This window comes from Oncorhynchus nerka, linkage group LG28, assembly GCF_034236695.1.
Source record: "Oncorhynchus nerka isolate Pitt River linkage group LG28, Oner_Uvic_2.0, whole genome shotgun sequence".
NCBI classification, from domain to species: domain Eukaryota; kingdom Metazoa; phylum Chordata; class Actinopteri; order Salmoniformes; family Salmonidae; genus Oncorhynchus; species Oncorhynchus nerka.
Window position 1 is genome coordinate 35,835,349 of NC_088423.1, and position 12,899 is coordinate 35,848,247.

At 40.5% G+C, this 12,899-nt stretch overlaps 1 pseudogene; it reads right to left on the bottom strand.

Annotated features, from left to right (window-relative positions):
- The window catches only part of LOC115113861 (formin-2-like), a 53,951-nt pseudogene that overhangs the window by 17,998 nt on the left and 23,054 nt on the right, over positions 1 to 12,899 (bottom strand).

Sequence of the window (12,899 nt, forward strand, 5' to 3'; positions counted from 1 at the left end):
TTGATGACAATGCTTGGCTGTAGCTATTGGAACCTTCACAACCAGCAGGGTGTACTAGGGAGTCTTATTCTAAAGCATTTAAATAATAACAAACTTTACAACATTATCCCGTTATCTCATTGTACACACTAAAAGTGCCCATTATAACATTGGAGAGGGATACATTCAAATCCAAGAGATAATATGTCTCTACTCCCCTTGTATGATGATGCATGTCTTATAAGAGTGGAGACAACACCTTTCAACCCATAAACTGGGTGGTTCGAGCCCTGAATTCTGATTGGCTGACAGTTGTGATATATCAGACCGAGGTTCTTCCTTTAAACTGTATACCACATGTATGACAAAACGTTTATTTTTATTGCTCTAATTACATTGGTAACCAGTTTATAATAGCATTAATGCACCTCGGGGGTTTGTGGTACATGGCCAATATACCACGGCTAATGGCTGTATCCGGGCACTCCGCAATGTGTATAAGTACAGCCCCTTGCCGTGGTATATTGACCATATACCACACACCCTCAAGCCTTATTGCTTAAATAGATGTTTACTCGAGAAATAGTACTGTATCTCACCTTCCAGCAGACATACTGTACACTCGGACTGACTCTGTGGCCAAACATCACACATACCAGTAGGGCTTGTGGTTTCCATGTTTGTTTTGGTATTTAATGCACATTTTCTTTAGTTGGCCTTTCAATTGGACCAGATGGAACATGAACTCCAGATACAGAGTCATGTTCAGAGCGGACGCTGTGGAACTGACAACCAGAACAAATTCCTTAAACTGTTAATAACTAAAGATTAAAAGACTGTTATGAAAAGGCCACCTTCCTACATGTTCCAAGGAAGGACCACTTCATTTATCGGAATTGTGGTTTTTGTTTTGTAGTCCAAATAAAATAAAATAAATTACTGACTGATTTTCAACTAGTTGCTAGTACTGGGGCTTGACTATTACATATTTCATTATATAATAAAACCATAGCTTCCTGTAACTACAGTCAGGTCTAAAATTATTGGCTTCCTTGATAAAGATGAGAAGAATTTTTAAAATAAATCATACAAATACTGAGCTATATTGTATGCTCCCCAAAAATTATTATTATATTGTACTCAGAAAAATATTTTTTGCCAAGAGTGTGCAAAGCGGTCATCAAGGCAACAGGTGGTTCATTTGAAGATATTTTTTAATTTAACTAGGCAAGTCAGTTAAGAACAAATTCTTACTTACAATGACAGCCTACTGTAGGAACAGTGGGTTACCTGCCTGGTTCAGGGGCAGATTTTTACCTTCTCAGCTCGGGGATTCGATCTAGCAACATTTTGGTTACTGGCCTAATGCTCTAACCACTAGGCTACCTGCTGCCCCATGAGATTAAGAAGTAATATTTATTTTCTCAATGAAAGATACATGTCAAGGTGATTGGCACCCTTAAAGATTCCTCAAAATAAAAACAAACAAAAGACAGTCTGCATTAACATTCAACTTTTTTTAATGAATCAATTACATTAATTCAAATTTGATTGGTTGTGTACAAATAGTTGTAGATGTTATCGCAGGTGCAGCGAAAGGCTTATGTTTCTGTCTCCAACAGGGCAGTAATACCGAACAAAACAAAACAATACACATAACTTCCAAAAATACAAAGAAAGAAATGAAGAGATATCAGATCGAGCAATGTCAGAGTCTGAAATATATATCTATATATATATATATATATATATACAGTACCAGTCAAAAGTTCCAGTGTTTTTCTATGTTTTTACTATTTTATACATTGTAGAATAATAGTGAAGACATCGAAACTATGAAATAACAAATAACAAAAATGATAAACAAATCAAAATATATTTTATATTTAAGATTCTTCATCTCGGGCCTAATTAAATCAAGGATTGGGGGGGGGGGGTTTGGCTAGCTAGCTAGTTTATGTCTTAAGGTTACTCTGCAGCACAGAGAGTGGTAGCTAACTATAGTTAAAGTTATCGTAGCTTTCTTGAACGAATTTCAAACCACTTGATGAACATTAGGACTGCCAGAGCATCTAGCTAGCTGACGTTATGAGCTGGTATAGCGTTAGCTTACTAGCTACGATTAGTCACTGTAGCTATGTCAATTGTCAGACAATGAAGAGAACGTCCACGGATATCTCTTCTTTCTTTAAGAAGAAAAGTAGTACAGGGGAGACGCAGCCGTCAGGGGACCAGCAGCAGAGGAGAGGACGTTAGAGAGGATGCAGTCGAAGATGATGATAACGTCCACGGATATCTCTTCTTTCTTTAAGAAGAAAAGTAGTACAGGGGAGACGCAGCCGACAGGGGACCAGCAGCAGAGGAGAGGACGTTAGAGAGGATGCAGTCGAAGATGATGATAACGTCCACGGATATCTCTTCTTTCTTTAAGAAGAAAAGTAGTACAGGGGAGACGCAGCCGACAGGGGACCAGCAGCAGAGGAGAGGACGTTAGAGAGGATGCAGTCGAAGATGATGATAACGTCATTGAGCAAGCCAATGAACAGGCAGAGGCAGTGAGAGAGTTTGACAGAACAGAGGCAGAACATGACAGCGACGAACAGGCACAGGCAGCATCGGTGACAGAGCACAGTGAAGAACGACAGACAGCAGCATGGCACGAACGTGCGGAACAGGGAGCAACAACAGTCACAGAGGTTGACAACCAAGCGAGGCAGGACTCAGCTAGAGCTATTCAACCCGTTCCTGGACTAGCAGGTGAAGTTAGACGGTGTGACAGTGACCCTGATAATGAAATGGATGGCTAGAGAGTAACATTATCTGGATAAATGTATGGTTATAGTGTGTCTACATTGATTTATGATTTATGACACAATCACATAAAGCCTTCTGATTCATGTTTATTGGTAGTTGAGTTTGAATAGTCTGAATATAATTGTCTATAGGCTGATATTACAAATGTGATGGGTAATTACTAGGGGGACTAACTACTCATGTTATTATTATTATTACTTGTATTATTTTTAAATCAGAATAACTGATTTTGCCTCTTGTTTCATCCTAGATATATCCCAGTCAAGAACAGAGGGGTCCCGACTTCAGGGGGATAGAAGACGGGGCTTCGTGAAAGAGTGGTACAGTACGCATAAATGGCTGGAATACTCTCAGTCTCAGAGTAAAGACTCTGCCTACTGATATGCCTGCCGGCACTTCATGCTCCCTCCTCAGGTGATTCAGTGTTTACACCTGAAGAGGGGTTAAAAAAATTGGAAAAAAGCAACTTACAAAGATGGGGGATTTGTAAGCCATGCAAAATTAGAATCACATAATAATGCTATGTTAGCATGGGCAGAATATGAAAAGTCAACTGCAAGCAAATGCTCTCTCTCAGCCTCCTTAAATACAGAATATAATACATTTGTGAGGGAAAATAGAGAGTACATTAAAACTGTTGGAGAAACCCTGCTCCTCACAGCTACACAAAACATTGCACAGAGAGCACATGAAGAAACGGAAGGTCAGAATAAAGGACATTTCCTCTCAATTATGGAACTGCTAGCCAAGCATGATCACACATTCTAAAGAAAATAACAAGTCAAAGAAATGCAACAGACCTTGGGCATAGTACACAAAACAAAATAGTTGATTGCCTGGCTGAAATGATCCACACCTCAATCATTTGTGAAGTTGCACAAAGTGAGGCTTTCAGCGTTATGGTCGACGAGACCAAAGACATTAGCAAGAAGGAACAGATGTCCTTTGTAATTCGATACTATTACAATGGGTCAATATTTCAAAGTTTCTTCACCTTTGAAGCAGCAGAGCGCCTGGATGCTGTAGCACAGAACATTGTACAAATACTGCAGAAGCCTTGACTACAGAAACCACCTAGTAGGGCAAGCATATCATGGTGAATTTGTCATGAGTGGAAAGAACACAGGTGTGCAAGCACACATGAAATCAGAGGCCCAATTAGCTTTTTATGTTCACTGCAATGCACATTGCTTAAATGTAGTATTAGTTGACAGTGTGAAATGCATCCCTGGAGCCTATTGTTTCTTTTCTCTTCTGCAGAAACTCTATGTCGTTGTGTCATGGTCATATGTGCACCAAAGGTGGCTAGAGGTACAAAGGGAGATGTTTCAGCAAGCCCAGAGAGAGTTACAAAGGCTGATGGAGACACGGTGGGCATGTAGGTACAATGCTTGCAAGACAGTGAGGGACAGACTGCCAGCCATCATACATCTACTGAAATAAATATCTGAATAGAGAATTGGTGACAGAGCTGTAGAGGCAAGAGGTCTATTAGCCCAAATAGATCTACAGTTTGTTGGCCTCCTTGTAACATTCACCAATGTTTTTGGTGATATAAAACATCTGTCAGATATTTGACAGTCCCCCACAACTCAATATGGGCACGACTGATACTGTGACCCTTGCCGAGCAATGCAACATCGGTGTTGCACCTACAGGCTCTCCAGGGCGTCATGTCACACCAAGCTCTAGGCTTGTAGGGTACTACATTTCTACTCCAGTAGTTCAAAGACAGGTCATCACAGAAAAGGAGTCATTTCGGGCAGGTTCATTCATTCCAATTGTTGATGTGCTTTTCTATGAGGTGAAGAGAAGATTTTCTGAACAAAATTGTGTCAAAATGCAAGGGATACAAGCATGTAATGTAGTGTTTCTATTTGCCTCACAATACAACTTCAGCACTGAGGATCTAGAATATGAGCTCGCTCAGCTTCAGCGAAATCTTGATAGGAAGCAAACTAGTGGCTTGGAAACACCAGCCAGTTAAATAGAGCTCACAGTCTTCCTTGAGCCATATAGGGAGGTGTTCCACGAGATGTTTAAACCTTTCAGTATTGCACTTGTATTACCTGTGAGCACTGCAGCATGCGAGTGCAGTTTTTCTGTGCTAAAGTCAAGACTGTCTTGAGAAATACAGTAAGTGACAAGAGATTGAGCAATTCGGGGGTGTTAAGTGTAGAGTCAAAAAGGGCTAGGGCCATAACTGTTGATGATTTTAATGAATGTGTTTGCCAAAAGACACATCAAAAGGCGAATAAAGCTGTAAAAATAAAATAATTGAAAAGAATGTAGCCTAATGAAGCAGGGATATGAATAAGTTGTGCATTGGCTATAGTACAATGTACAATGATAATGCTTTGTTTTGTTTTTCATTTTTGGACATATATAATATCATATTTTAGTTTACAAAAAGACACAGCAACAGCCGAATAATGTAGATGTCCTGGAGGGCAGGCAGTGTGCTCCCGGTGATGCATTGGGCTGACCGCACCACCCTCTGGAGAGCCCTGCAGTTGCCAATGGTGCAATTGCCTTACCAGGCGGTGAAACAGCCCGACAGGATGCTGTCAATGGTGCATCTATAGAAGTTCATGAGGGTCTTAAAGGCCAAGCCAAATTTCTTCAGCCTCCTGTCCCTTTTTTTTACCACACTGTCTGTGTGGGTAGATCATTTCAGGTTGTCAGTGATGTGCACGCCGAGGAACTTGAAGCTTTTCACCCTGTTCACTGAGGTCCTGTTGATGTGAATGGGGGCTTGCTCTCTCTGCTTTCTCCGGAAATCCACGATCAGCTCCTTCTTTGTTTTGATGTTGAGGTAGAGGCTATTTTCCTGGCACCGCTCCGCCAGGGCTCCCCCCTACACCCTGTAGGCTGTCTCAACGTTGTTGGTTATCAGGCCTACCACTGATGTGTCGTCTGCAAACTTGGGGATTGAGTTGGAGATGTTCGTGGACACACAGTCATGGGTTAACAGATGGGGGCTGAAGATGCTCCCTTGAGAGGCCCCCGTGTTGAGGATCAGCATAGCGGAGGTGTGTTGCCTACATTTACCACCTGGGGTCGGCCCTTCAGGAAGTCCATGATCCAGTTGCACAGGGTGGGGTTGAGCTGAGCTGTAGTCGATGAACAGCATTCTTACATAGGGATAGGGCAGTGTGCAGTGCAATTGCGATTGCGTCATCCGTGGATCCGTTGGGGCAGTATGCAAATTGTAGTTGGTCTAGGGTGTTGGGTGAGGTGGAGGTGATATCATCCTTAACTATTCTCTCAAAGCACTTCATGATGACAGAAGTGAGTGCTACAGAGTGATAGTAATTTAGTTCAGTTACCTTAGCTTTCTTGGGTACAGGAACAATGTTGGACATCTTGAAGCAAGTGGAGACAGACTGGGATAGGGAGAGATTGAGTATGTCAATAAACACTCCAGCCAGCTGGTCTGCACATGCTCTAAGGACGCAGCTTGGGAATCCATCTGGATGGCAGCCTTGCGAGGGTTAACACGCTTAAATGTCTTACTCACGTTGGCAATCTTAAGGAACTGCATTGTGGCCTTCCATGGATTCCTGTTAAATGAGGTGACATGCATTTAAAATCCCTTTGTCATCCATCACCATGGGAAAAGGCAAAGCACGAAGAGAGACACATGGTTGTTGAACTTCATAAATCAGGCAATGGGTATAAAAAACAACTATGAAATGACTATATACCACTTACCATTATTATGGCAACAACTAAGAAGTTTAAACCACTGGAACAGTGGTTAATTTGCCTGGTACTGGTCACATGCGTATATTGTCCCAACACAGAGTGAGGAAGATGTTAGGGAGGCAAAGAAAGATTTAACGGCCAAAGTTGGAGAATTACATAACCTGGTGGCATATTCGGTTCACCAAATCTACAAATAGACGCCACCCCCATGCCAATAGGCTTTAAGGGAAGGGTTGCCAGGAAGAAAGCCTTTATTGAGAGCAACCAACAAATGTATATGTCTGGAGTTTGCTAAATGGCACTTGGATTGGAACCGTTGCTATGGCCAGGTGAGATGAACATATAGCATTTAGCTCTTTGGTGAGTATGGCGTCGAAAGACGGATACCTACAGTGCCTTCAGAAAGTTCACACCCATTGACTTTTTCCACATTTTGTTGTGTCACAAAATTGGATTAAAATTTATTTAATTATCATTTTTTTGTCAACGATCGACACAAAATACCCTGTAATGTCAAAGCGGAGGAAAAAGTTGAGCATTTGTAAAACATACATGAAAATAAAACACTATATATCGTGATTAGATAAGTATTCAGCCCCTGAATCAACACATTAGAATCACATTTGGCAGTGATTACAGCTGTGAGTCGTTCTGGGTACATCTCTAAGAGCTTTCCACACCTGGATAATGTAACATTTGCCCATTATTCTTTTCAAATTCTTCAAGCTCTGTCAAATTGGTTGTTTTCAGCCGTTCAGGAACATTCAATGTCTTCTTGTTAAGCAAATTCAGTGTAGATTTAGCCTTGTGTTTTAGGTTATTGTCCTGCTTACAGGTGAATTAATCTCCCAATGTCTGGTGGAAAGCCGACTGAAACAGGTTTTCCTCTAGGATTTTGCCTGTGCTTAGCTCCATTCCATTAATATTTTATCCTGAAAAACTCCCCATTCTTTAACGATTACAAGTATACCCATAACATGATGCCGCCACCACTTTGCTTGAAAATATGGAGAGCGGTACTCAGTAATAGTCCTCAATTATTCGTGAATAATGATGAGTGACAAAGTTACAGAGGAACAAATATCATACCCCCAAGACATGCTAACCTCTCACCACTACAATAAAAGGGGAGGTTAGCATTTTTTGGGGGGTATGATATTTGTGTGTCTGTAATTTTCTCACTCATCATTATTCACTATTCATTCAATACTATCAGTAATCATTGTAGCATCCACATTAATGTAGAAGTGTGTAGAAACATATTATATTATTATTTTTATAAAAATGGGGTGTAATTGATGTATCTTACCTGACTTGTGGTAATGTAGACATGTTTCCTTGTCCATTGATTGATCTGTCAAATTCCACATGTCATAAACACTGCCAAAAACTATTTTCACTCAGTGAAAGTTCTTGTCATCAAACACTTACAACAAAAAAGCATAGTATATAACATGAATACATTACAAACAACTTAAGGTCTCAAGGTCCACTACAGTGTTGTCCATGTTCAGAATGGCTGTAAAGGAAGGGAAAGAATATATTGCGTTTAAAGATAAGCTATACCAAGTTCCTATTGGACAAATTATTTTGGTCCCATCTCACGAAGAACTCTTAACCAGTCATGACAAGTAAAACAACTTAATGTATTTCAACCTTGGCAGATCTGCCATAAACTCATACCTTTAGCCCCCTGAGTTATCATTCATGCTGGACAGAAAGATAACTCATGTCAAGATATCTGAACTGATTACAGTCCCATTTCCCTACTAAATACTGATATTCAAATATGTGGAGAAATTGATCCTGGATTTTCTTCATGACGAATATGAGAAACAGACGTTGGCCTGTTGCTGTAAACACAGTGACTTCAACACATGAATAATCTACAGTACAAAAACACATACCCATATCTGAGGTACATTTGGTTTAAGGTTGTTTGTACCAGGGCCATTCTTGCTGACCATCTGATGAGCTGGTGACACCAGTGATAATAAAACGTTATTTAAAAAAAATATTTTGAAAAGCCACAATTATATAAAAAATGGTCAATCTTTTTTGTTGTCTAATGTTTTTTCCTCAATGATTCTGGTGTTTTTTATTCTCCAAATCTATTTGCTAAAACTGCATACAAAACCTCAGGACTGGTGTCAGAGTATGCATGCCTTCATTCCCATCCATTCAAATCGTTGACGCCTGTTACTGACTCCAGTCACTGTTGATGAACAGGGTCAGCATGGGCCTCGCTGCTTGGCCTAGTTTCATTTGTTGCATTGAGCCGATTTCATATTTTGCACACACAAATTGCCTAAACATGTTGTGTAGGTAAGCCTGGGGTAAGCTCTGAACATTTGGGCGTGTCTACATCGTTTGGTAATCGCATACCTTGAACTGAACATATCTAGCTAGCTAGAAATAACAACCTGACAAATGGACACTATACTGCACCCCAAATCATTTTCCAAGCTGGATTTTCAAGGCAAACTTGGTATTATTCTGGATGACACACTGCTTGATGATCTCTGGATATGATATCTGGCTGTCAAAGGCATCAACCGTCTTCCCGCTGATGGTCTATTGGGAGATTTTGCGGGTTCAATGAACATGAGAATAGACAACATCCCTTTGATGCATTTGATTTATCAAGATAGAATTTAGTTTTGATTAGACACTTTCTTTACGTTTTGATCTGCATTTTCAATCATTTTGATTGTTGATATGGACCTTTCGTTAGAACATTATTTATTATATATGTGCGCGTAATAATATTTCACATAATAATATTATTGTGTGTGTGTGTGTGTATGTTTGTGCGGTGAATTGGAAGAATTGTAAATCCATTGTGAAAGGCTACGGAGATGGAAACACAGAGACAAAGCTAATCATACATCATTTATACATCAAAGTCTAGTGATAACCCAATAATGAGGCCTCTCATTTGAGGGTAACACATCACAATTAAAGTTTTATGCTTGAATATTAGCTTTTATTTTTATGCATTTTAAGATGATGATTATTTTTAATTAAGTTTAGTTTCAGTTCGTTTTCAGATCTGATTTACTAGTTGTTATTTTAATTAAATTTTTATTTAAAAAAAAATCTATTTTGTTTTAGATTTCTATTTCGTTTCAGTTTTAGTGTTAGGGACAGAATGTAGCCTGTGCGTGGGAGGCTTGGAGCCATTTATGATGTGTATTTTTTGCGATGTACCTTCTTGCCACTGTGGGGCAGCAATGCATAAGGTGATGGGTCAGGTCATAGGTTAGGTTTAAAGGCCCAGTCCTGTCAAAAATTAGATTTTTCTGTGTTTTTTCTATATTTACACACTTAAAGAGCGTTCCCGTGTAGCGCAGCAGTCTAAGGCATTGCATTTCAGTGCAAGAGTTGTCATCACAGTCCCTGGTTCAAATCCAGGCTGTATCACATCCGGCCGTGATTGGGAGTCCCATAGGACGGTGCACAATTGGTCCTGCATCGTCTGGGTTTGGCCAGGGTAGGCTGTCAATGAACATAAGAATTTGTTCTTAACTGACCTGCCTAGGTAAATAAAAAATGTAGGAGCTGGAATTTCAACCTGTTTTGGTGGAATGGAGTTTTGGCCTGCCAGGAGACATCACCAGGCGATAAATCAGTTAAGGGACCAATAATAAAAAGAGAGTTCCTTTTGCAAATAACACATAGTTTTCTGTTTTCCACACCCCACTCAGACCACTCCCAGACAATCTTAGCAAAATTCTAGCTTCAGAAATTTCACTTTGCTAAGAAGCAATTTAAAAAAAACATTTTTTACAATTTTATTTGAAAACAATGACAGTAATGTACTTAATTGCTACCCAGATGCACAAAGTATACAGTAGTAGTGGGTCAATTTCCTCAGCAACTTTGAACTTCAAGGCTAAACTTCTCAGCTGTTTTGGTCTGTAAAAAGAGAGTTCTTTTTGCAAATAACCATAGTTGTTTTCCAGCACTCCCAGACAATCTTAGCAAAATTCTAGCTTCAGAAATTTCACTTTGCTAAGAAGCAATTTAAAAAAAACATTTTTTACAATTTTATTTGAAAACAATGACAGTAATGTACTTAATTGCGTGACTGTGTGAGTGCTAATTCAGAGAGGAAGAGGCAAAGCGAGAGGATTTACCTCACCCAAAAATCTGTCTAAGTGAGATAAGCAGACCAAGTGGGGATTGAATGTTTTTTTCCACTTTCATTTCATTCTGCCTGTAGCTTTAGAATCGGTTCCTGTTTAGACGTATTTGGTCACGTTCGCATGGTTCAACCAAAAACTCCCTAATGATTTTTTGACAAATAGTGCCTCCCACTGTGCCGCAGCCAGCTGCGAGCTGGAGACCCTCGAGGCTGCGCACAATTGGCCCAGCGTCGTCCGGGTTAGGGGACGATGCTGGGCGGGGCGGACTAGGGACTCCTGTGGCGGGGCGGGCGTATGCACGCTGACTCCTATCGTCAGTTGTACAGTGTTTCATCTGACACATTGGTGCGGCTGGCTTCTGGGTTAAGCGAGAAGTGTGTCAAGAAGCAGTGCGGCTTGGTAGGGTATGTTTTCGGTAGTTGCAGCGAAGAGACAAGACTGTAACTACCAATTGGATATCACTAAATTGGGGGTAAAAAGTACCACAAAACAAATGGTGAAGTCGATGACCATTATTGGTCATCACCTTTCAAAGTGTGTTGCATTATGGGGATAAATATTGTCTGACTTGCACCTACAGTTGAAGTCGGAAATTTACATACACTTAGTTTGGGGTCATTAAAATTAGTTTTTCAACCACTCCACAAATTTCTTGTAAACAAACTATTTTTCGCAAGTCGGTTAGGACATCTACTTTGTGCATAACACAAGTCATTTTTACAACAATTGTTTACAGACAGATTATTTCACTTAGAATTCACAGTATCACAATTCCAGTGGGTCAGAAGTTTACATACACTAAGTTGACTGTGCCTTTAAACAGCTTGGAAAATTCCAGAAAATTATATCATGGCTTTAGAATCTTCTGATAGGCTAATTGACATCATTTGAGTCAATTGGAGGTGTACCTTTGGATGTATTTCAAGGCCTACCTTCAAACTCAGTGCCTCTTTGCTTGACATCATGGGAAAATCAAAAGAAATTAGCCAAGACTTCAGAATCAAATTGTAGACCTCCACAAGTCTGGTTCATCCTTGGGAGAAATTGCCAAACGCCTGAAGGTAGCACGTTCATCTGTACAAACAATAGTAAGCAAGACAAACACCATGGGACCACGCAGCCGTCATCCCGCTCAGGAAGGAGATGCGTTCTGTCTCCTAGAGATTAATGTACTTTTGGGTGAAAAAACTTGTCCCAAAGCCACTCCTGCGTTGTCTTGGCTGTGCGCTTAGGGTTGTTGTTCTGTTGGAAGGTGAACCTTCGCCCCATTCTGAGGTCCTGAGCACTCTGGAGCAGGTTTTTCCTCAAGGATCTCTCTGTACTTTGCTCCGTTCATCTTTCCCTCAATCTGACTAGTCTCACAGTCCCTGCTGCTGAAAAACATCCCTACAGCATGATGCTTCCACCACCATGCTTCACCGTAGGGATGGTGCCAGGTTTCCTCCAGACATGACGCTTGGTTTTCAGGCCAAAGAGTTCAATCTTGGTTTCAATAGACCAGAGAATCTTGTTTCTCAAGATCTGAGAGTCCTTTAGGTGCCTTTTTTCAAACTCCAAGCGGGCTGTCATGTGCCTTTTACTGAGGAGTGGCTTCAACCTGGCCACTCTAACATAAAGGCCTAATTGGTGGCGTGCTGCAGAGATGGTTGTCCTTCTCGAATGTTCTCCCATCTTCACAGAGGAACTCTGGAGCTCTGTCAGAGTGACCATCGGGTTCTTGGTCACCTCCCTGACCAAGGCCCTTGGTGGTTCCAAACTTCTTCCAATTAAGAATGATGGTGGACCCTGTGTTCTTGGGGACCTTCAATGCTGCAGAAATGTTTTGGTACCCTTCCCCCGATCTGTGCCTCGACACAATCCTGTCTCGGAGCTCTACGGACAATTCCTTCAACCTCATGGCTTGGTTTTTGCTCTGACATGCACTGTCAACTGTGGGAACTTATACAGACAGGTGTGTGCCTTTCCAAATCATGTCAAGGCAGTTAACCCACTGTTCCTAGGCCGTCATTGAAAATAAGAATTTGTTCTTAACTGACTTGCCTAGTTAAATAAAGGTAAAATAAAAAAATAAAAAATAAAAAATGTCCAATGAATTAAATTTAGCACAGGTGGACTCCAAGTTGTACTCCAAGTTGTAGCAAAGGGTCTGAAAACGTATGTATACTGTACAAGATATTTCTGTACAATTTGCAAATTGCAAAAATGTAAAAAATTGGTTAATTTTTTAGTATTGTGTGTAGATTGAATAAG